The sequence below is a fragment of the Prionailurus viverrinus genome, chromosome C1, assembly GCF_022837055.1.
Source record: "Prionailurus viverrinus isolate Anna chromosome C1, UM_Priviv_1.0, whole genome shotgun sequence".
NCBI lineage: Eukaryota > Metazoa > Chordata > Mammalia > Carnivora > Felidae > Prionailurus > Prionailurus viverrinus.
The window spans coordinates 75,477,338-75,500,859 of record NC_062568.1 but is presented as its reverse complement, the minus strand read 5'-3'; the positions used below and the strand labels follow the sequence as shown (position 1 = coordinate 75,500,859).

At 35.2% G+C, this 23,522-nt stretch overlaps 1 pseudogene; it reads left to right on the top strand.

Annotated features, from left to right (window-relative positions):
- LOC125171634 (protein SCO2 homolog, mitochondrial-like) overlaps positions 1 to 22,946 on the top strand; it is a 29,362-nt pseudogene extending 6,416 nt beyond the window's left edge.
- Positions 22,947 to 23,522: the final 576 nt, after the last annotated feature.

Sequence of the window (23,522 nt, the reverse complement as noted above, 5' to 3'; positions counted from 1 at the left end):
ATGAAAGCCATTATTATTTGTAATAGCAGAATTCACTGCATATGTGTAAAGATTCTTCAGTCTGGATCATATCCATGTAAGAGACTCAAAGGAAAGCTATCCTTGGCTTTCAATCTTTTCTCACATTTCAGTCACTGAGTGACTGACTAGTGAAACTCCTCTCCCAGATGGCCCATGTGGGCTGGGTCAAACTTCATGTAGTCAAATATTAATTCCCTTGAGGCAATATGCAAATGAACCAAGTATATATGCAAGCCAAAGCCATAGTGAATAATTCCAGCCACATTTTTTTTCTCAACTACGCCAAGTAAACTACCATAAAATTAAAATTCCATTCCATTAAAATTAGTGAGTTATTAATGGGTAGAACATCAGAAATACAAACAATTATTTTTGAAAATATATATTTAACTTTCTATTCTCAAATGCAACATAGTAACACAGACACAGACATACCCACACCACATCCACACCCCCACCACACACACACACACACACACCATTTAAAGGAATAATTCTAGTTGTATGAATATAAGTTACATGCCTAATCTGATCACAAGTTTCCTCTGAGCAGGAAGCACATTATACATACCATTTTCTGCGCTCACAGAAACTAGTTCATTTATGAATGCAAATCATTATCCACTAAAAAATTGATGAATTTTCAGTTTAAAAATATGCTAAATAATTTTTCAAGTGATTAAAGGCAATTTTATTACAAGAAAATAAATAAAAGAATAATTCTAAAGTAATCAAGAAGAAATTTAAAATAAAAGTAAACAATGGGAAAACAAAAAAACCAAAGCAATACCAGAACTTTAACTGACTGTGCAGTTTATATTTTTAGTTTAACTTTTGAATTTGTAACACATTCACATAGTTCAACATATATATATATATATGTATATATATATATTTGTGTGTATATATATATATTTGTGTGTGTGTATATATATATATACATATATATATATATATATATAGTTTTTTTTTAATTAAATGTCTACCCTGAAACATCTCGCCTCTCCTCTCTCCTGCCTTTTTCCATCTTCTCAGGATCTCTGGGTAATTTCCATTTCTCTTCTAGTTCCACTAAAATCCTGTGAGGTTAACAGGTAAAATAGAAAGGAAAGAAACAGATGTACATGTGTAAACTCACCCATACACACATAGATAAATTTAATACATGACATAGAGAACTTTTCAAATCAGGGGCAAGGATTGACTATTCAGTAAAAAATCGCTGAGTCAGCTGGCCAAACATCTGGGAAAAAATTGTTCTTATTTTACAGCATAGAAATGTGAACAAATAAATATATTCCAGGTGAATTAAAGATGTAAACCCTAAAACCATAACATTAGTAGCACCAAATATAGTATAACTTTTACCATCACCCCGAGGTTAGCAAGAATATCAAAAGCAAGCCAAGAAACATAGAAGGAAAGACCACCAATACTACTTAAAAATTTAAAACTTTTATTCAAGAAAAGACTCTACAACAAAAGTTAAATGACAGAAAAGAAAAAATATATATATATTTGCAATGCATACAATAGGCAAAGTTTTAATCAAAATCTATAAGGAGTTCCTATTTCTATATTTATGTAAGAAAAAGAAAACAACACAATGGAAATATGAGCACAGGTTATAAGCAAGCCATTCACAGAAAAAGAAATACAGTAAATATATTTAAAAAGATACTCAGCCTTACTAAGTATCAAAAAATGTACATGAAGCCAAAAAAGACACAAATATTTTACCCTTCAGATTGGTAAAAAAAATTAATGAGATATATGGAGTGTCAGTAAGAACAAGGAAATTTTGAGTCTTATACCTTGGAGGTATAAATAAATAAATAATATATTTACATATTTGTTAAGATGGAGCAAATTTATGTACCAGAATTCCCAGGAAGTTAAGAAGGCAGGCCAAACTGGCAAGAACCACACACCCCACTCACAGCGCCCCCCCCCCCCACCCCAAGAGTAGGAGTTGTCTAGAGCGATCGCAGGACACTTTTACAGGGACTTCCAGACCAAGAGGAAGGTCAGGCAGAAGGCAGCTGGCCTTTGGCAAGCACTGAAGCAGAAGGAGAGCCAGCGAGAGGGCAGAAGACCAAGTAAGGAGTTGGGGGGGGGATGATATCACTTATTATGACTTCTCTTTTCCTCAATGAGGTTTCAAAGCTCAGGAATTTGGAGTATGATTGGCTTTTTGGAGGAAAACACTGAAAGGGAATAAACTTTACATACAAATAAAGCATTGTAAAAGAAGTAAAGGGCTGATTCATGGGGCAGCTTTGAACTGCCACAAACTCTGGCATTGGAGTTTGGTCCAAGTTGAACTAGTCCCTTACAGGAAGGCAACTTCTAGTATTCAAATTAAAAAATAAGAATTAAGATAAAATAAGAAATATACTATGCATGTGTCTTGCATATGTGTGTGTATACATGCCTACTTAATTTAGCATGAATTATTAGTTTTTGTGTTTTGTGCATAAATATATTTGCACTACTGAAAAGAAATCATTATTTGTTTTTACTCATGACTGGCCATCTATTTTTACTGACTGAATACTCTCAAGGAGCAAAGGGGTTATATCGTGCTGTCCTCGGAAAAGTATTTGCTCACAATCTGTTTGTGCTACCAATGGCTTTCCTTATTATTTTTATTCTTATTTGCATCAAATAAAACATACATAGTTTAATAGGCTTATTTAAACTATAAGGCTAGCCACTTTCCCCATACTTCTCCCCAAGAAACAGAAAGCAGTATCTTCCCTAAGCCCACTCCTTTTCCAAATCTTTCCCGGGAGCAACAAATTTTAATTCCCTTAACTGTTTTCTCTTCAATTTACCTTCACATTCACACATTTGGCTTCTATTTCTATATATTTTTTCAACAATAAACATCATCTATTGATTTCTTTCATAGAAAAAGAGGATTTAATTCTCTTAGATAACTACCCCAACTCATAATTCCCCCATGTCCTTCTCAAAACAGATAACCACAATTTTTTATTAAATGAAAATACTGTGATTATATTTTCCAATTTAATTGAGATATAACTGACATATAACATTGTGTAAGTTTAAGGCATACTATGTGATGATTTGTTAAATGTATGTATTATAAAATGATTACCACAATAATATTAGTGAACATATCCATCACCTCACGTAACTACCATCTTTTTTGTTGTGGTGATGATTGCGAGAACATTGAAGATCTACTGTCTTAGCAACCGTCCAGTATATAATTCAGTATTGTTAACTATGGTCACCATGCAGTATGTTAGTTTCTCCAGAACCTATTCATCTTATAACTGGAAGTTTATATCCTTTGGCCAAGATCTACTCATTTTCCCCACCCCCAAACCCTTGGCAACCAGCAATCTGCTCTCTGTTTCTGAGTTCAGCTTTTTCAGATTCCACATATAAGTGAGGTCAAGCAGTATTTGTCTTTCTCTATCTGACTTATTTCACTTTGCATAATGCCCTCAAGCTTCATCCACATCGTTGCAAATGTCAGGATTTCCTTCTTTTTTATGGCTAATATTCTACTGTTTATATATAGACACCAGATTTTCTTTTTGCATGTCTTGGCTATTTTGAGGGACCTCCATACTGTTTTCTATAGTGGCTCCACCAGCTTACATTCCACCAATACTAGTACAATCGTTCTCTTTCCTCTATTTCCTTGCCAACACTTGTTATTTCTTGTATTTTTGAATAGTAACTCCGAAAGGTATGACGTGATATCTCATTGTCGTTATGATTTGCATTTCTCTGACAATTAGTGATGTTGAGCACCTTTTTGTGTGCCTACTAATGACTTGAATATCTTATTTGGAAAAATGTCTAATCAGGTCAATTGCCCATTTTTTAATAGTATTTTTTTTTTTTTGCTATTGGGTCATATGTATTCCTTTGGATATTAACCTCTTATCAGATAGGTGATCTGAAAATATTTTCTCCCATTCCATAGGTTTCTTTTTTACTTTGTTATTTCTTTTGTTGTGCAGAAGCTTTATAGTTTGATATTGTCCCACTTGTGAATTTTTGCTTTTGTTACTTGTGCTTTTGGTAATATATCCAAAAAGTCATTGGCAAGACCAACGTTAGGGATCTTTTTCCCAATCTTTTCTTCTAAGAGTTCTATGGTTTCATGTCTTATGTTAGGTCTTTAATCCACTTCAAGTTAATTTTTGATAGCGATCCAATCATTCTTTTGCATGTGGATATCCAGTTTTTCCAGCACCATTTATGAAGAAATTATCCTTTCAGACCAATATTCCTGGTGAATATAGATGTAAAACTCTTTAACTAAATACTAGCAAACTAAACATAACAGTACATTAAAAGAATACATGTCATGATCAAGTGGGATACATTCTTGGGATGCAAGAATGGTTCAACATATGCAAACTGATAAACGTAATAAACCACACAAATAGAATCAAAGATAAAAATCATATTATAACCTCAATAGATGCAGAAAAAGCATATGACAAAATTCAATATCTTATGATAAAAATTTTCAAAAAGTAGGTATAGAAAATAAAAAAACATTTTAGTATTATCAAGTAAACTATATATAAACACAACAAAACAAGACTAAATTTTAGTTTATAAGATGTATAATTACTCAAGAAAATCAAACATGAAAGTAATATACAATAAAATTAATGTACACATTTCCTCAGAGGGAAGGAGGGAATGTAGAAGGAATTTACCTCAACATAGTAAAAGCCATATATACAAGCTCACAACTAACATCTTACTCAATGGTGAAAGGTTGAAAGCTTTTCCTCCAAGATCAGGAACATGACAAGGATGTCCACTCTCACTATTTCCATTCATCATAGTAGTAGAAGTCTTAGCCAAAGCAATTAGGTCAAGAAAAAGGAATAAAAGGTATCCAAATTGAAAAGGAAGAAGTACAGTGGCCTCTATTTGCAAATGACATGATCTTATACATAAAAATTCAAAAAGATTCCACAAAAATCTTTTAGAACTAATAAACACATTCAGTAAAGTTTCAGAATGCAAACCAACAGAAAAAAAATTATGAATTTCTATAAAGTAATATTATAATACTAAGACAAAAAGTGTTTTGAGCTGAACCACATAGTATATTTTGATTACGCATTCTTTCTTTGCACAAACATTTGTTTTAACAGAGCTAATAACTGCCTCTGTTTCATATTGGCTACATTTATTTTATTTAAATTTTTACTGTAAAATATTCATATCTAGAGTGAATGACATGAGATATCAATATATAAAGCACATCTATATACACCACTACCCTGGCCAAGAAAAATATTACCTGTAGATCTCTTTTGCAAGCACATTTCCTTCCTCTCTCAGAGAAAACCTACACATTAATTTTATTGTATATTATTTTCATGTTTTACTTTCCCAAGTGATTATGCATCTTACAAACTAAAGTTTAGTATTGTTTGGTTATTTATGTATAATTTACTTGATAATACTAAACAATTTTCCAAAATATTTGTAGCAACTTACTTTGCCATCAGCAATATGTCTTTGTTCCTTCATATCCTTCCCAATATTTGAAATTGCCATATACATATGGTTTTTATATATTTATATTTAATATTATACATGTTTATATTTATATTAATCTCTAAATTTATATAGAGACATATTATATATATATATATGTTATCACTGGAATAGCGAAAATTATATATATATTTATTATATAATTATGTATCATATACACAATTTTTGGTGTTCCAATGATTATGTTGTGTTGTCTCACTGTCATGTAATTTGCATTTTTTTGATCCGATAAGGTTAAGCACTTTGTATATGTTTACTGGCCTTTTGAACTTTCTCTTTGTGGATTGACAGTTTAAATCTTTTGCCTTTTTGGCGGGGAGAGGGAGGTTCTATTTTATTCTTGTTACTTCTTTTGTAGAAGTCCTTTTTGTATTCTTAGTTGTATTTTTTACAGATTATCTCACTACATGGATTGAATTTCACTTTATTTGTGGTGTCCTTTAGTAAACTAAATTATTTATTCAGTATCATTCCAATACTCTATGATTGGCTTCTCTCTTTCTTATGCCTTTTTTCCCCTTTTCTTTCTTTTGCGCCCTTAAGAAACTGTTTCCTACTTTGAAATTCTGAAGATATTCTCCGATTTTATTTTCCAGAATATTAACAGTTTTGCCTTTCACATATTAAAATGAAATTTTATAATTGATTTTTATGGATGGTGATTTGTAGGTGTCTAGTTTCATTTTCCAAAATGGATATCCAACTGCCCCAGCACCTTTTGTTGAAAAAGCTATCCCTTCTACTCAGCTTTTCAGTACCATCCTTTCTTTTTTCTTTTTAAAGATAAAAGCTCATATATCCTTGGGCCTATTTTTAGGTCCAGTAATTTGTTTTACTATCCTATTTGGGATACTTCTACCAATACTATACTCACTTAATAGATTTGTAAGTTTTGATATTTAACAGAATGTTTCCTATTATTTGTATTCTTTAAGTTGTCTTAGTTATTCTTGACCCTTTGCATTTCTATTCTATCAAAAAAATAAGATAAAAATTCAGATTTTGATTGGGTTTGTCTGAGTCTGTATTTCTGTTTGAAGAAAAGGATATCTTTAAAGATTGACATTCTAGATACGAAGATGATCGTAAGTACACAGCAATATAAACTTTCCAAAATGATGGGGCGCCTGGGTGGCTCAGTTGGTTGAGCGTCTGACTTTGGCTCAGGTCATGATCTCACAGTCGTGAGTTCGAGCCCCGTGTCGGGCTCTGTGCTGACAGCTCAGAGCCTGGAGCCTGCTTCAGATTCTGTGTCTCCCTCTCTCTCTGACCCTCCCCGGTTCATGCTCTGTCTCTGTCTCAAAAATAAAATAAAAAAAACATTAAAAAAAAAAACAAAAAAACTTTCCAAAATGAAACATGAAGAATAAAACCACTAACATAGTAATATATATACTTTAATCTCTAAAGTATTGTGAAGGAAACAAATATTGAAGAAATATTTGCAGCAAAATTTCTAAATTTGATGAAAGCTATAAATTCACAGATCCAAGAAGCTCAACAAACTCCATGCATCAGAAAGATGAAGAAAACTATTATAAGACTCATCATAATCAAATCCTTGAAAATCAAGGACAAAGAGTAAACTTTAAAAGCAGCCAAAGGAAAACAATGCATTACCTACAATAGAACAAAGATCAAGATGACAACAGATTTCCTTTTGGAAATGATGCAAGGTGGAAGACAGTGATGGACCACTAAAGAAATAATTGGCAATGTAGAATTCTTTATTCAGAAAAAAATAATTTTCAGCAAAGAAGACAAAATACAGATTTTTCAGGCTTCCAAAAACTAAAAATATTCAGTAACATTGAACTTACATTATAGAATATATGAAAAGAAGACCTTTAAGCAGATGAAAAATAATACCAGGAAAACACATAGATCTACACAAAGAAATGAAGAGCACCACAAATGTAACTACACAGGTAAATATAAAGACTATTTTTATAAATATTTCTTTTATTTTATTTATATAAATCTCTAAAATATAATCAACCGTTTAAAGCAAAAATAATAATCAAGAAGTATGAGATTTTTAACATACATAGAAATAAAAACATATGACAACAGTGCATAAAGGCCTGGAGGGAAGAAATAGAAGTACAACTTTGTTAGTTTATCATATTATTCAGGAAGCAATACAATGTCACTTAAAAGTAGGCTGTCGTAAGTTAAAGAGGTATGCTACAAGGCTTAAAGTACTTCTAAAATAACACCAAAAAAGTGTCTCTATTAAGCCAACAGAAGAAATAAAATTAAATCATTTCTTTAATTCCAAAAAACGGCAGGAAAAGAGAAAAACAAACAAAGAACAGATAGAATTTAAAAAAGCAAACAACAATATAGTTGAGTTAAATCCAACAAAAGAATCATCACATGAAATCTAATTACCTAAAATCTAAAACCTAAAGTACCCAACACCCCCATTTAAAAGTAGAGTTTGTCATATTGGATAAGAATGTAAGACCTAACTGTAAGCTGCCTATAAGAAATTCACTTTAAATATTAAAAACAAGAATAGGTTAAATGTATAAAGATGAGAAAAGATACACCATGATAACACTAACCAATTCCCTGATTAATTTCTCTTACTCTTCACCCCAGGACCCTGAAATTATATTCCAAATAAACTTTCATCCAAGCCTTCATTCAAGCTCCGCTTTGAGAGAAATCCAGGCTAGCTAGCCACTATTACTTTATCTACTTTCTTAATTTCATCATTTTTAAAAGATCCATGTTCATAGAGTATGTACAAACCCTCTATTAGTTATCACACCAAAATAGAAATTAGAGTTTTCATTTTCTCTGAAATTTCTGAAAATTCTTTTTTTAAATCTCCAATTTTTTTGTTAATAAGACGAGCCTAAGAGGCGGTGAGCAAACGACAAGCAGCACAGCACTGTTCTGGAAATGTTGTTTTTTGTCTATTCTTCAGATCCTTGACATCATGGGCTTATAATTTGGTAATTAATGCACTTTTTCAGCTATAACAATGACAATTCCTTAAGACATTTGTGCTATTACCGCATCTTGACTTTATTATTAAGATGACCAACTTAATACCTGAATATCAAGGAATCATAATGCCTATTTTATTACTTATGAATAGAAGGGTCAGCTAAAGAAGATATATCAATAATTAATATCAGAAGACATCACAGGGGCGCCTGGGTGGCTCAGTCGGTTAAGGTCAGGCTGACCTTCGGCTCAGGTCATGATTTCGCGGTCTGTGAGCTTGAGCCCGCATCGGGCTCTGTGCTGACAGCCCGGAGCCTGGAGCCTGTTTCGGATTCTGTGTCTCCCTCTCTCTGACCCTCCCCCGTTCATGCTCTGTCTCTCTCTGTCTCAAAAATAAATAAACGTTAAAAAAAATAAAAAAAAAAGAAGGCATCATAAGTCCTTCATTTACTATTTATTCAATCAAACTACATTGAACTTTTAAGGCCCTGGTGTGGTTAGTTCTGTGAATTGTACATTGACACACTAGCTAGTAATGAAGGTCATGGTTGGAAGATTTTAATATTTTTCTACAAACCCTTAATCATGCTATTTTAAGGATATAATCCAGTGTTATACTCATTAAAATAGCCATATGTTTAAAGACCCTAAAATTAAGTAGAATTTTGTTTCCCAGTTACCCAAAATGAATAGTAGCAGACAAAACATACATGCACACAGCCAAATTCAACCCAACTGCCTTTGATGTTTCAAGGCCAAGATAAATTCACTCAGCTACTTGAAGCTAAGCCAGAACCACTTCCTTACTAAAATGGAGCTTTCCTTAAGCTACCAAGACCAAGTTGAGAATCACCACAAGTTTGCTGAGACCCAAACTATTGATAAATCTTGTGTTGTTTAGAGTTGACTGTAGAATATATCACTGTAGAATGATTCACCATTATAAATAGAAATAAAATAACTAGTTGGATGTTTTTAAATAGATGGGTTGTAATAAAGATGACACAAAGAACTGTGGTCTGCTTTCCAAGTAATAGCTATAATAGTACAACTTTATAATCTTACAACTGGTATACAGTAGGTATAATCTTACAACTGCCTAAGTATAAAAACCTATCACTAGGCAATGTTCTTTCAAAGTAGGATCAAAAGCCTGATATTTTGAAATGGTATGAATTTATCACTGAAAATACATGGGGAGGGGGGATTCTTCATGGTAAACTTATGTATTGAGATAGAATATATATACATTAAAGATGTTTATATAATAAAGAGCACAGCTCAACAAATTTTTATGAATTCAACACACTCAGGTTACCATGTAAATTAAGACCAAAGCTATTATCAGCACCTGAGAAACCTCCCCCTGTCCTTTCTCAATCAGTCTCAATCATTATTCCTCGAAAGGTAACCAATTCTGACTTCATCACCATAGATTAGTGGTTTTTTTGTTGAACTTTATATAAATGGAATCACACATTATCTTATAGTATGTACTCTTTTGAGTCTGGCATTTTTGCTCAACATTTTATCTGTGAGATTGATCCAAATTTTTACTTGTAGCTGTAGTTGGATCTTTCTTCAGTGTCTATTGTAAAATATACCACAACTTACTGAAGAACGTTTGGGTTATTTACATTCTGGAACTCTTGCAAATAATGGTAATATAAACATTTTGTATATGTTTTTGGTGAACATATGTATGCATTTCTGTTAGGTGTATACCTAAGATTGGAATTTCTGTGACATGAGGTTTATGTGTATTTAATTTCAGTAGATACTGCAAGTTGTTTTCCACAGCAGAGGTACCAATTTACATTCCCCCAGCAGTGTGGAAGAATTCATTATTCTACATTCTTACTACCAATTGGCATTATCTGTTCTTTTTTTTTTTCTTCTCATTGTAGTCACTGTTGAATGGGTGGTGCTATGTCATTGTGGATATAACGTGCATAACTCTATTAATTAATGATGTTGAATGTCCTTTCATATAAACAATTTGCATATATTCCTAACTGCCAATTCAAGTCTTTTGCCTATTTTATTTGGATTGTCTTCCTATTTCTTTATTACTATTTCTTCATAGTAATCTTTGCTAGATATATGCAATTTAAACTGCTTTTCCCCCTCTATGGCTTAAGTTTGTTTCAACTCTCTTCATAGTATCTTTTGATTAACAGAATTTTGTAATTTTTAATCACACACAATATGTCAAGTTTATCCTTTATATAGTGTTTCTGTGTCCTTTTTTGAAATCTTTCCTCAACCCATGGTCATGGAAATCTTGTTGTATGATCATCTTTAAAAAACTTACTGTCTTACTTTTCACATTTAAGCATATTACATTTAAGCATTCTATATTTAACTAACTACATACATTAAATCAATCCAGAATTAATTTTTTGTACGGTATAAGGTAGGAGTCAAGATTTTTTTTCCATGTGCATAATCCAGTTCAATTAATCTATTTCAATTTACTTTTTAAAATCTTTTCCTCAAAATTAAATTACATTAAAATTGCGTCTTTGTAATTTAAAATTACATTGCATTAAAATTACATCTTTGTAAAGTCAAGTGACTGTATATGTGTGGATCTATTTCTGGACCCACTATTCTGCTCAATGGTCTATTTATCTATCTTTGTGCCAAAAAAATAATGCTTCAATTTTAGACTTTTATGAAAGTATTGACATTTGGTGGCTTACGTCCTCAAATTTTGATCTTCACATTGTCTTGACTATTCTAGATCTTTTGCTTTTCCATAAAAATTTTAGAATTACCTTATCAATTTTCATTTATAGAAGTGCTAGTGGAATTTCTTTAAGCTTATTTATTTATTTTTAAGAGGGGGGGGGAGAGAGAGAGAGAGAGAGAGAGAGAGAGAATATCCCAAGAAGGCCCTGCACTCAGCGCAGAGCCCAATGCAGGGCTCAAATTCATAAACCATGATGAGATCATGAACTGGGCTTAAATCAAGAGTTGGACACTTAACCAACTAAGCTACCTAGACACCCAGAAGTGCTAGTGGAATATTGATTGAGATTGCATTAAATCTATAAATCAGTTTAGGGAGAACAGATATCTTTGCATTGCATTTTCTAATCTTTAGAAATAGCATATCCCTTCTTTTACTTAGTTCTTCTTTCATTTACCTCAATAATATCTTGTAGTTTTTTGTTTGATTTATTTATTTCTAGGTGTTTAATGTTTTTATGTCATTGTAAAGAGTATCATTTTTTAAATGAATTATCTGTATATTTATTGCTGCTATATAAAAAATAGGGTTTTTTATAGTTACCTTGTATTTAGTTACCTTGCCAATTCATTTATCAAGCCTAATGTATTTTGTTTATAGATTATTTTGGATTTTCTATAAACATAATCACATCATCTCCAAATAATGAAATTTAAAATTTTTCAAATTCTTAAGACTCATTTTTTTTGTCTGTTGCACTGGCTACACCTTCCTGTACAATATTGAATTAAAATGGTGATATTGAACATCCTTGTGTTATTCCTGACTTAGAGAAAGAAGGCATTTACTATCTCCCTATTATGTATGTTTTTTAGAGATATCCATTAATAGTTAAAAACAGTTCTTTCTATTTCTAGATCCTAGGAGATTTTAGCATGAACGGTATTGAATTTTATCAAATGCTTTTTCTGAATCTACTGAGATGACCACGTGGTTTTCTCAAATTCTTCCTGTGGCATATTAATGATGATTGAATTTTTAATATTAAATCAACCATGTATTTCTAGAATAAACTCATCTTGGTCATGAAGGGTTTGATTTGCTAATATTCTATTTAAGATTTTTAATCTATACTTATATAAGAAATTGGTTTTAAAATTTTCCTTTTTGTAATTTCCTTACTAGGTCTTAATTTCCAGGTTATGCTGACCTCATAAATTTGCTGACCTTCCATTCTTTGTCTTTTTTCCTAGGGGATGGCCCTTTACGGTCTCACATGAAAGCCAGATGTATTTATGAGGGACCCTTCTTGGCAAACTTGAGTTCCAGTTTTTTCTCAGTACCATCAATTTGTCAAAATATGTACAGCTTAGCTTTGTCGCCTCTTTACAACTGTATTCTGCTGAGTTTCTGTGTCTCATCCTGTGCACATACAGCTTAGAAGTAACCAAATGACTCAAAGGAAAACTGCACAAAGAGTGCTGCATGCGATTCTCTGCAGATTTCTCTTTTCAGTACAAAGATCTTTCAGGTCCTAGTTGTCTTAGTAGCTTTAAATTCCAAATTTTTATTGTACACCCAGTGAGGCTGCCAGAACTCAAAAGACATTGGTTTCTTTTCAGCCTGTGTGCCATGTCCTGAGGGGGTAAAAGCAGCAATGAATATAAAACTCACCTCCACATATTTTTTTTTTCTCTATGAGGTCTTAGCCCCTCAAGTCCTGGCTGTCTAGTTATTCTTCAATGAGTCCATGAAGATTTTTGTTTTTGTTTGTTTACCTAGAATTTTACCCATCTTTTATAGTTGATATCAGAAAGAGTAGGTTGGTAAGAGGTACTCCATCACAGCTAGAATCAGAAGCCCCTAAACAGAGTTCTCAAATAGGTGACCTTCAGCATCACCTCTCACTCCATCATTGCACATCTGGGAACAAACTGCTCCTTTACTGAGTCCAAGAATTTGGGCCCCAGTCAGGGGCAGGATGAAAGACTGTCTCATTCTCCTGAGCCCTGTCATTGTTCACTAACTGGGAGTCATCTTCATGGTCCATTGGTATTGCCTCCAGACAGCAGAATTTTATAGTAATATTTACACAGTTATTCTGAGACATAATTTTACCCAAATTATATTTCTAAATTGTGCCCAACTGATACTAAAACAGGAGATATCATATGACTATAAAGTTTGTTTTTGTTTTTCTGTTTAAACAGCTACTATTTCCTCCTATATAGAAGGGGGATAATATTAACCCATAAATCCAAAATATGAATCTACCACCTGAGTAACAGCTTATATACTTATGATTGATTCATTACCTGTAACTTTAACAGTCACAGTATTTCAAGATATGTTGATAGCATAGATTTCTTCCACATGGGCCCCAACCCATGTCCTATTAATATTAACTATATATAGTCAGAAATTCATAATAGAACCAAGAGGACTCCTCTGGACAATTTATTTTCTGATTTCTCTTGGAAGAATCTTATTAAGCCATAGCATATGTTAAGTTTTAATTTTTTTAATGTTTATTTTTGAAAGAGAGAGCGTGAGTGGGGGAAGGGCAGAGAGAGAGAGAGGGGGAGACATAGAATCTGGAACAGGTTCTAGGCTCTGAGCTGTCAGCACAGAGCCCAGCGTGGGACTTGAACTCATGAACTGTGAGATCATGACCTGAGCCAAAGTCAGACGCTCAACTGACTGAGCCACCCAGGCACCTTGCATATGTTAAATTTTAAAAGGAACAAATACCTATTGACTGAAATACTCTTCTGTCACTGTAACCAAGAGCTACACAAAGACAAGTTTGCCTAATCTACACTAAAAGTCTTTCTTAATTTCAAAAATTAATTCTGAGCCTCCGATTTCCTGAATTCCACAATAGAAAAACATTAACTTGGTGGTAATGGCACTGAAAAGCTTACTGGCATTCATTTCTGAAAAGCCATGAAAAGGATAAAAATGAGGGGTGGGTGGACTTCGGGGTAATGTAATCATTTTGCAAGTAAGACATTTGGCCCTGGTTCTAAGCCATTTCCATCTTATTTCAAAGCCTACTTATCTCTTCAGCACCTCACTCCAACTTGTTAGGCTGCAAGGACTTACAGTTTGTTAACATCTGAAACACTGAAGCCTATGGACTTAAACTGCTTTGCCAGGGTGTTGCATTCATGACGATACAGTCTTAAATGGTTTGGTTATTTTTGGCATAGCTCTGACAAATAGAATTCTTGCCTCAGTTCTACCAACAGTGAACAATACAATCTGGGACCACCCTCATATGCAGCTCTTTATTGAAGATGTGACTAAAATATCACCAGCCTTTAGAATAGGTGACAGGTGGGAACATGTCACACTTCTGCTTAGGGACAAGGGATGAATTAATAGCTATAAAATGCTAATTTCCTTCCTAAAAGTCTCTGATTAGAAAATGCCATATCATCCACTTACGGTAAAAAAAAAAAAATGCTATCTCACCTATTGAGGGACAACATCACAGCATGGGAAAACCCAGATGTTTTCCTAGAAAATTTCTGAGACATTGGACAACAGGAGAAAACAATTCACAAAGACGAGAAAGTAATTTCTCCAAGATCTTAACAAATGTGTACTAAAAGCTGCAGAGGACACAAAGACTTACAGAACACTGTTCCTGTTCCTTAAGGAATTCATGGACTAATTAAGAAATAATTAAAATGGCATCTGTGGAACAACACTGATAACACGTACATGCATCCATAAGAGCTGGAGAATTCCTCCCAAGTCTGACTGCCCTCATTGGTGATATAACACTATTTTTAATTTGAATTTCTCTGCTCAAATACAATGTAAGTTTCGTGAGGACAGAAACTCTGCCTTCCTTATAAAGCCTAGAACAATAGTCCATCAATATTTTTTGACTGAAAAGGTTTTTGAGGAAGCCAGGGAACTCTGTGCAAATTTCCTTTTGAAGCAAACTTACTATTTTTTTTTACATTTATTCATTTATTTTTGAGAGACAGAGAGAGACAGAGTCACAAACGGGGAATGGGTAGAGAGAGGAGATGCAGAATCCGAAGCAGGCTCCAGGGTCCGAGCTGTCAGCACAGAGCCCAACGAGGGGCTCGAACTTATGAACTGAGAGATCATGACCTGAGCCGAAGATGGACACTCAACCGTCTAAGCCACCCAGGCACCCCACAAACTTACTATTTCTAAGTGCGTGCACAAATATGACAAAGGGGACGCTGTTCTGATCCCCAGGGTGCAGTGGGATGTAATGTTATTTCTGTGGGAGTACTATTAACATCAGGAAGGATGAAACTGCTATTCATGCTATCTATTTCTTCCAAAATGATTCAGAAATTAATTGTGAATGATTCACTAAATGTTCTTAAAGTTAACGTGGGTTTAGTTAATGCTGCCAAACATTCTGTTTGAACATTTGCATTTTTCCTTTGGGGTTGAAAATCAACCCCCCTCAATGTTCCCAGTCTGACTTGTCTAATGAGGACCAGTATTCCTGCAACTGCAGCAAAGGCTAACTCCCCTAAGCAGAACCATATGTAGAAAGTAAATAAAGTTCAAATATGTAAAAGGAGGTAATAGTTGTTCATTAAACAAGTTCTTTTTTTTTTTACTGTTTATTTATTTTTGACAGAGAGAGAGCATGAGTGGTGGAGGGACAGAAAGAGAAGTAGACACAGAATCCAAAGCAGACTCCAGGCTCTGAGCTGTCAGCAACAGAGCCTGATGTGGGGCTTGAACTCACAAACCATGAGATCATGACCTGAGCAGTAGTCGACTCAGCCAAACAGGAAGTTCTTAATAGTGCCTAAGGAAGAGTCCCTTTTACACTTTTTGATGCAATTCTCTCTTGGGAAAATTCTATCTTCTGTTAGCATGACTAATTTAGAACTGTTAGGGCCTAGGTAAACAGCTTCCTTCCTTATGGATTGTTTGAGGTTGTTGGCTTTCACAATCCTCTCTGCTACTGAAGAATATCTAGGTTTCTCCCAACTGTACATTACTGTGACTAAGATAATACTTGGCATACAAGACCAGCTCAGGGGTGGGGCGCCTGGGTGGCTCAGTCGGTTAAGCGTCCGACTTCGGCTCAGGGCATGATCTCACGGTTCGTGGGTTTGAGCCCCGCGTCGGGCTCTGTGCTGACAGCTCGGAGCCTGGAGCCTGCTTCAGATTCTGTGTCTCCCTCTCTCTCTGCCCCTCCCCTACTTGCACTCTGTCTCTCTCTGTCTCAAAAATAAATAAACATTAAAAAAATTTGTTAAAAAAAAAGACCAGCTCAGGGGTGCCTGGGTGGCTGAGTCGTTTAAGCATCCAACTTTGGCTCAGGTCACTATCTCATAGTTCGTGAGTTTCAAGCCCCACATCAGTCTCTGTGCTGACAGCTCAGAGCCTGGAACCTGCTTCAGATTCTGTGTCTCCCTCTCTCTCTCTCTGCCCCAATCCCTGCTCATGCTCTGTGTCTCAAAGATAAATAAACGTTGAAAAAAAATTTTAACAGAAGTCAGGAAGACAGAGAAGAGTTATTAGAAAAAATAACCATAAATCCCTCTACTACTAAAAAAATAATAACCAAAATAACAAATGCAGGAAAGGTCTATGATTCCCAGAACTTTGGTTTTCAAGAATATATATCAGATATACCTTAGTTGCTTTGTGGGACTGAAACTCTGATTAAAAGCCAAGGTTCTTTGTCAGTAGGGAAAACATTTTCATATAAAGAACTCACAGTGATTACTTGAAGTAACATCAAAGACTACTTCTCTATCTGTTGCAAGCATATTTAGATATGTACATGGATTTCATACATGCACATATTAATAAATCTATGTTAACAAACACATGTGAGGTTTCATTTTTTGTTTTTTAACTTTATTCAATTTCAGAGGAGGTGAGATTTTGTGACTGGGAAAGACAATGACATTTCAGGCTCTACTTGTAAAATAAGAAAGGATGCTAGAGAAAAGAAACAATGCTAGAGAAAGCTTTGAAGTAGCACATTCTAAAATACTAATATTTTTAATACTAATATTTTAAAATAGCACATTTTAAAATACTAATATTTCAAAATAAAACATACTACCTTCTCTGTAATGTACTGGGAAAGTTCTTGTTTGTTTTCTCTAGGGGAATTTCAATTACAGTAAGCAACCACTGGACTCCACAACTGAAGTAAAGTAGGGCATTCTAAGTGTAAAAGTCAGAGGACTTCACACCTGTTTTATCACCCTTATTTCTTGCTTAAATGCTGCCGGTAAATATGCGTGGGCTTCACGTCACGGTCTTCTCAAGAGACCAGGAACTACTCAAAGGAAACACTTAACTCACAAAAGTGCACCACTTCCAGGCTGGAAGCTTCACAAGTATCAGTTCCAGTAGCTTTTCCAAGGAGAAATCTCTTGAATGACAGTCCTCTATTTGATTACCACTGGTGACAAGAAGTTCACTACTTTGCAGAGTGCATATTTGCAATGAAACTGTTTTAACCCAGCTGAAGACAGCATTTCATATCTCTAACCATTATTTTTTTTCCAAAGTTCAGTGGGCATTTTGTTTATTAAGGATCAGTCAATACGAACTTGCTTAGGTTTAGACCTATACAATTCACAATTTAAAATGCAGAATGTTAAAAAATAGGCATGCCAAGAAGATAAGTACCACTTATCTTCTTAGTGGCCCTCTCTTAGCATATCTAGTATCTATATAACTTCCATTTTATATGGGCATTTGGAGACCATTGAGCCATTATCACAATGGTTTTCAACATGCTGCTGGATATAAGTAATTTTGATTTTTACATTTATCTTTGATCTGTAGTTGGTTTTACAGGGCATTCTTTCTTTTTCAGATTTTAATATCAAGATTATGATTATAAGTAAATGTAGACATTTTCCGTATTTGTTTCTTTGCTTTGTAACAGTTGGATTAGGATGAGATATATCTGACCTGTAATGTTTGTTTGAACTCACTTACAAAACTATCTGAGCCCCATGCCTTCAAAGATACGTCTTTAATAACTCTTGCTGTTGTTCAATATACACATTTGTAAGACTTTATTTCACATATATGTATAGCCTAAAGAATAATAATGAAAGGCTTACACATGTTCTCACCACTCAGTTTCAGAGAAAGAACACTATCAGTGTCTTAGAAACCCACTCAAATCATCTATGTATGCCTCTCTCTGATAATCTCCTCTCTGCCCCAACCCCCACCTATCCTGATTTTGGTTTACCATTACTTTGCTTTTCTTCACAATTTTACTATCTTTGTATGCATTGCTAAAGATTATATTCTTTAGTTCAACCAGATTTTGAAATTAAATAATGGAATCATACTCTTCTATTTCTTTTGTGACTTCATTTTTTGTTCTTGCTTTGCTCCTATATTTTTGTTTTGAGATTCATTTATGTTAATAGATGTAGCTGTAGGTCATTTTCACTATTTTATAATATTCCACTGTATGACTATGTCAAAATTTATTTATCCATTGTGTTGAGGGACATTTTGGTTGGTTTTAGTCTGAGGCTTTATTATTGCTGCTATATGACCATTTTGGTACACGTGTCCCAGAACTCAAGTGCCAGAATTCCTCATATATATGCACCTGAAGTGCATTTGTTGGGTTGTGAGATGCACATATGCTCAGCTTAATAGAATGTGCCTAATAATTTTCCTAAATAGCTTTAATAATTTTTTCTCATTAATTTTTTTTAATTTTATTTTTTAAAGTTTACATCCAAATTAGTTAGCATATAGTGCAACAATGATTTCAGGAATAGATTCCTTAGTGCCCCTTACCCATTTATCCAATCCCCCATCCCACAATCACTCAGTTTGTTCTCCATATTTATGAGTCTCTTATGTTTTCTCCCCCTCCCTGTTTTTATATTAATTTTCCTTCCCTTCACTTATATTCATCTGTTTTGTCTCTTAGAGTCCTCATATGAGTGAAGTCATATGATTTTTGCCTTTCTCTGACTGACTACTTTCGCTTAGCATAATACCCTCCAGTTCTATCCGCAGAGTTGCAAATGGCAAGATTCCATTCTTTTCTATTGCCAACTATCACTCCATTGTATATATATACCACATCTTCTTTATCCATTCATCCATCGATGGACATTTGGGCTCTTTCCATACTTTCGCTACTGTTGATAGTGCTGCTATAAACATTGGGGTGCATGTGTCCCTTCGAAACAGCACACGTGTATCCCTTGGATAAATGCCTAGTAGTGCAATTCTTGGGTTGTAAGGTAGTTCTATTTTTAGTTTTTCGAGGAACCTCCATACTGTTTTCCAGAGTGGCTGCACCAGCTTACATTCCCACCAACAATGCAAAAGAGATCCTCATTCTCTGCTTCCTCACCAACATCTGTTGTTGCCTGAGTTGTTAACGTTAGCCATTCTGACGGGTGTGAGGTGGTATCTCATTGTGGTTTTGATTTGTATTTCCCTGATGATGAGCATGTTGAGCTCATCAAAAAATGTTGAGCATTTTTTCATGTGTCGGTTGGCTATCTGTATGTCTTCTTTGGAGAAGTGTCTCTTCATGTTTTTTGCCCATTTCTTCACTGGATTATTTGTTTTTTGGGTGTTGACTTTGATCAGTTCTTTATAGATTTTGGATACTAACCCTTTATCTGATATGTCGTTTGAAAATATCTTCTCCCATTCTGTCGGTTGTCTTTTAGTTTTGCTGATTGTTTTCTTTGTTATGCAGAAGCTTTTTATTTTGATGAGGTCCCAGTAGTTCATTTTTGTTTTTGCTTCCCTTGCCTCCGGAGACGCATTGAGTAAGAAGTTGCTGCGGCCAAGATCTAAAAGGTTTTTCCTTCTTTCTCCTCGAGGATTTTGATGGCTTCCTGTCTTACATCTAGGTCTTTCATCCATTTTGAGCTTATTTTTGTGTATGGTGTAAGTGATCAAGGTACATTCTCCTGAATGTCGCTGTCTGGTTTTCCCAGCACCATTTGCTGAAGAGACTGTCTTTATTCCATTGGATATTCTTTCCTGCTTTGTCAAAGATTAGTTGGCTATACGTTTGTGTGTCCACTTCTGGGTTTTCTATTCTGTTCCATTGATCTGAGTGTCTGTTTTTGTGCCAGTACTCTACTGTCTTGATGATTACAGCTTTGTAATACATCTTGAAGTCCGAGATTGTGATGCCTCCAGCTTTGGTTTTCTTTTTCAAGATTGTTTTGGCTATTCGGGGTCTTTTCTGGTTCTATACAAATTTTGGGACTGTTTGTTTTAGCTCTGTGAAGAATGCTGGTGTTATTTTGATAGGGATTGCATTGAATATGTAGATTGCTTTGGGTAGTATCGACATTTTAACAATATTTGTTCTTCCTATCCAGGAGCATGGAATCTTTTTCCATTTTTTGTGTGTCTTCTTCAGTTTATTTCATAAGCTTTCTATAGTTTTGAGTGTATAGATTTTTCACCTCTTTGGTTAGATTTATTCCTAGGTATTATGGTTTTTGGTGCAATGGTAAATGGGATCGATTTCTTGATTTCTCTTTCTGTTGCTTCATTGTTGGTGAATAGGAATGCAACCAATTTCTGTGCATTGATTTTATATCCTGCAACTTTGCTGAATTCATGGATCAGTTCTAGCAGTTTTTTGGTGGAATCCTTTGGGTTTTCCATACAGAGTAGCATGTCATGTGTGAAGAGTGAAAGTTTGACCTCCTCCTGGCCGATTTAGATGCCTTTTATCTCTTTGTGTTGTCTGACTGCAGAGGCTAAGACTTCCAATACTATGTTGAATAACAGTGGCAAGAGTGGACATCCCTGTCTCGTTCCTGATCTTAGGGGGAAAGCTCTCAGTTTTTCCCCATTGAGGATGATATTAGCGTTGGGTCGTTCATATATGGCTTTTATGATCTTGAGGTATGCTCCTTCTATCCCTACTTTCTTGAGGGTTTTTATCAAGAAAGGATGCTGTATTTTGTCAAATGCTTTCTCTGCATTTATTGAGAGGATCCTATGGTTCCTATCCTTTCTTTTATTGATTTGATGAATCATGTTAATTGTTTTGCGGATATTGAACCAGCCCTGCATCCCAGGTATAAATCCCGCTTGGTTGTGGTGAATAATTTTTTAATGTATTGTTGGATCCGGTAGGCTAATATCTTATTGAGGATTTTTGCATCCATGTTCATCAGGGAAATTGGTCTACAGTTCTCCTTTTTAGTGGGGTCTCTGGTTTTGGAATCAAGGTAATGCTGGCCTCATAGAAAGAGTTTGGAAGTTTTCCTTCCATTTCTATTTTTTGGAACAGCTTCAAGAGAACAGGTGTTAACTCTTCCTTAAATGTTTGGTAGAATTCCCCTGGAAATCCATCTGGCCCTGGACTCTTGTTTTTTGGCAGATTTTTTATTACTAATTCAATTTCGTTACTGGTTATGGGTCTGTTCAAATTTTCTATTTCTTCCTATTTCAGTTTTGGTAGTGTATATGTTTCTAGGAATTGGTCCATTTCTTCCAGATTGCCCATTATATTGGCATATAATTGCTCATCATATTCTCTTATTATTGTTTGTATTTCTGCTGTGTTGGTTGTGATCTCTCCTCTTTCATTCTTGATTTTATTTGGGTCCTTTCCTTTTTTGTTTTGATTAGATTGGCTAGTGGTTTATCAATTTTGTTAATTCTTTCAAAGAACCAGTCTGGTTTCATTGATCTGTTTTACTGGTTTTTTGTTTTTTTTTTTTTGGGGGGGGGGGGTTGGTTTCAATAGCATTAATTTCTGTTCTAATCTTTATTATTTCCTGTCTTATAGTGGTTTTGGGTTTTATTTGCTGTTCTTTTTCCAATTCTTTTAGGTGTAAGGTTAGGTTGTGTATCTGAGACCTTTCTTCCTTCTTTAGGAAGGCCTGGATTGCTATATACTTTCCTCTGATGACCGCCTTTGCTGCGTCCCATAGATCTGGTTTGGCTACCCAAGGCTTGGCACAGGCTCTGTCATCTGAAGCCCCCAGCCCTCCTTTGGACCCCAGGAGGCAAGGCCCAACATATGCCGGCTCCTGTCAAGGCAGAGCCCTGGAGACACAGGCAGGCAGAGCTGGCCCCAGGGCCCTGGGCTTCAAACTAGGCTGTTGATCACCACCTTGTTTGGGGCTGGGCTGGGTGGGGTCTGGCTGGCCACCAGGGCTGAGAAGGAGCAGCGGCAGCTGCAACAGTGAACGGAGGCCCTGAGCCAGGCAGCCATGGGCCAGGGTGACTTCAGCCTGCTGAAGGCGGGGGGGGGGGGGGGGGACACAGGCTCACTGCAAAGCCGACTTCTGGGTCAGTGGGTGTTGATGTACTTTGGGTTCACTCACTGCCCCAACATCTGCCCAGATGAGCTGGAGAAGTTGGTGCAGGTGGTACGGTAGCTGGAGGCTGAGCCCGCCTGCCCCTGGTGCAGCCTATCTTCGTTACTGTGGACCCCGACTGGGACTCTGTCTCAGCCATGGCCTGCTACCTACAGGACTTCCACCCATGGTTGCTGGGCCTGACTGGTTCTGCTGAGCAGGTAGCCCAAGTGAGGCACAGCTACTGCATGTACTACAGTGCAGGCCCCAAGGACAAGGACCAGGATTACATTGTGGACCACTCCATTGCCATCTACCTGCTCAGCCCTGAGCTGAGCAGATCTGAATTTTCTGTCCAAATCACAAACGCTTCCTCCTCTTTACTCAATTGATTTACTGTATTTGCTAATTAAATTAGAACACCATCCCAAGCACGCAACATTAGCTAGGATGGAGAAGGGATGGGCATTCTCAGTATTTCTTCTGGGGAAGGAACACACTGCTCTTTTAGCATCATTGATCACAATTGATTACGTTGCTGATGTTTTACATCTCATATGTTGCTGAAACTTCAAGTCACCGGATCAGTAATAGAAAATGAAGCTGAATGTAGATTTGTCAGTGTGTGTGAGACAGAACTTAAACTTCAGAGGTTTACAGCCTTGGTTCCTATCTTCATTTCCCTGCTAGGTGACTTAGGAGAAATTACTTCACTAAACTACATCTTGGTTTCCCCTTCTGTAAAACAGGGAAATAACAGCACCTGAATCAAAATATTTGGGTTGGAATTTCAAAGAGTTGATGTGTGTGAAGTTCTTAGTAAGTATGCCAAAATATTATTATTTCATAACAATGTTTTTATTGTATAAATAGTTATTTTATTTCATACAATTATCACTTATACTATTTATAGGTATAAATATATTAATATTAAATATTTCATATTTATAAATATAATAACTAATCTA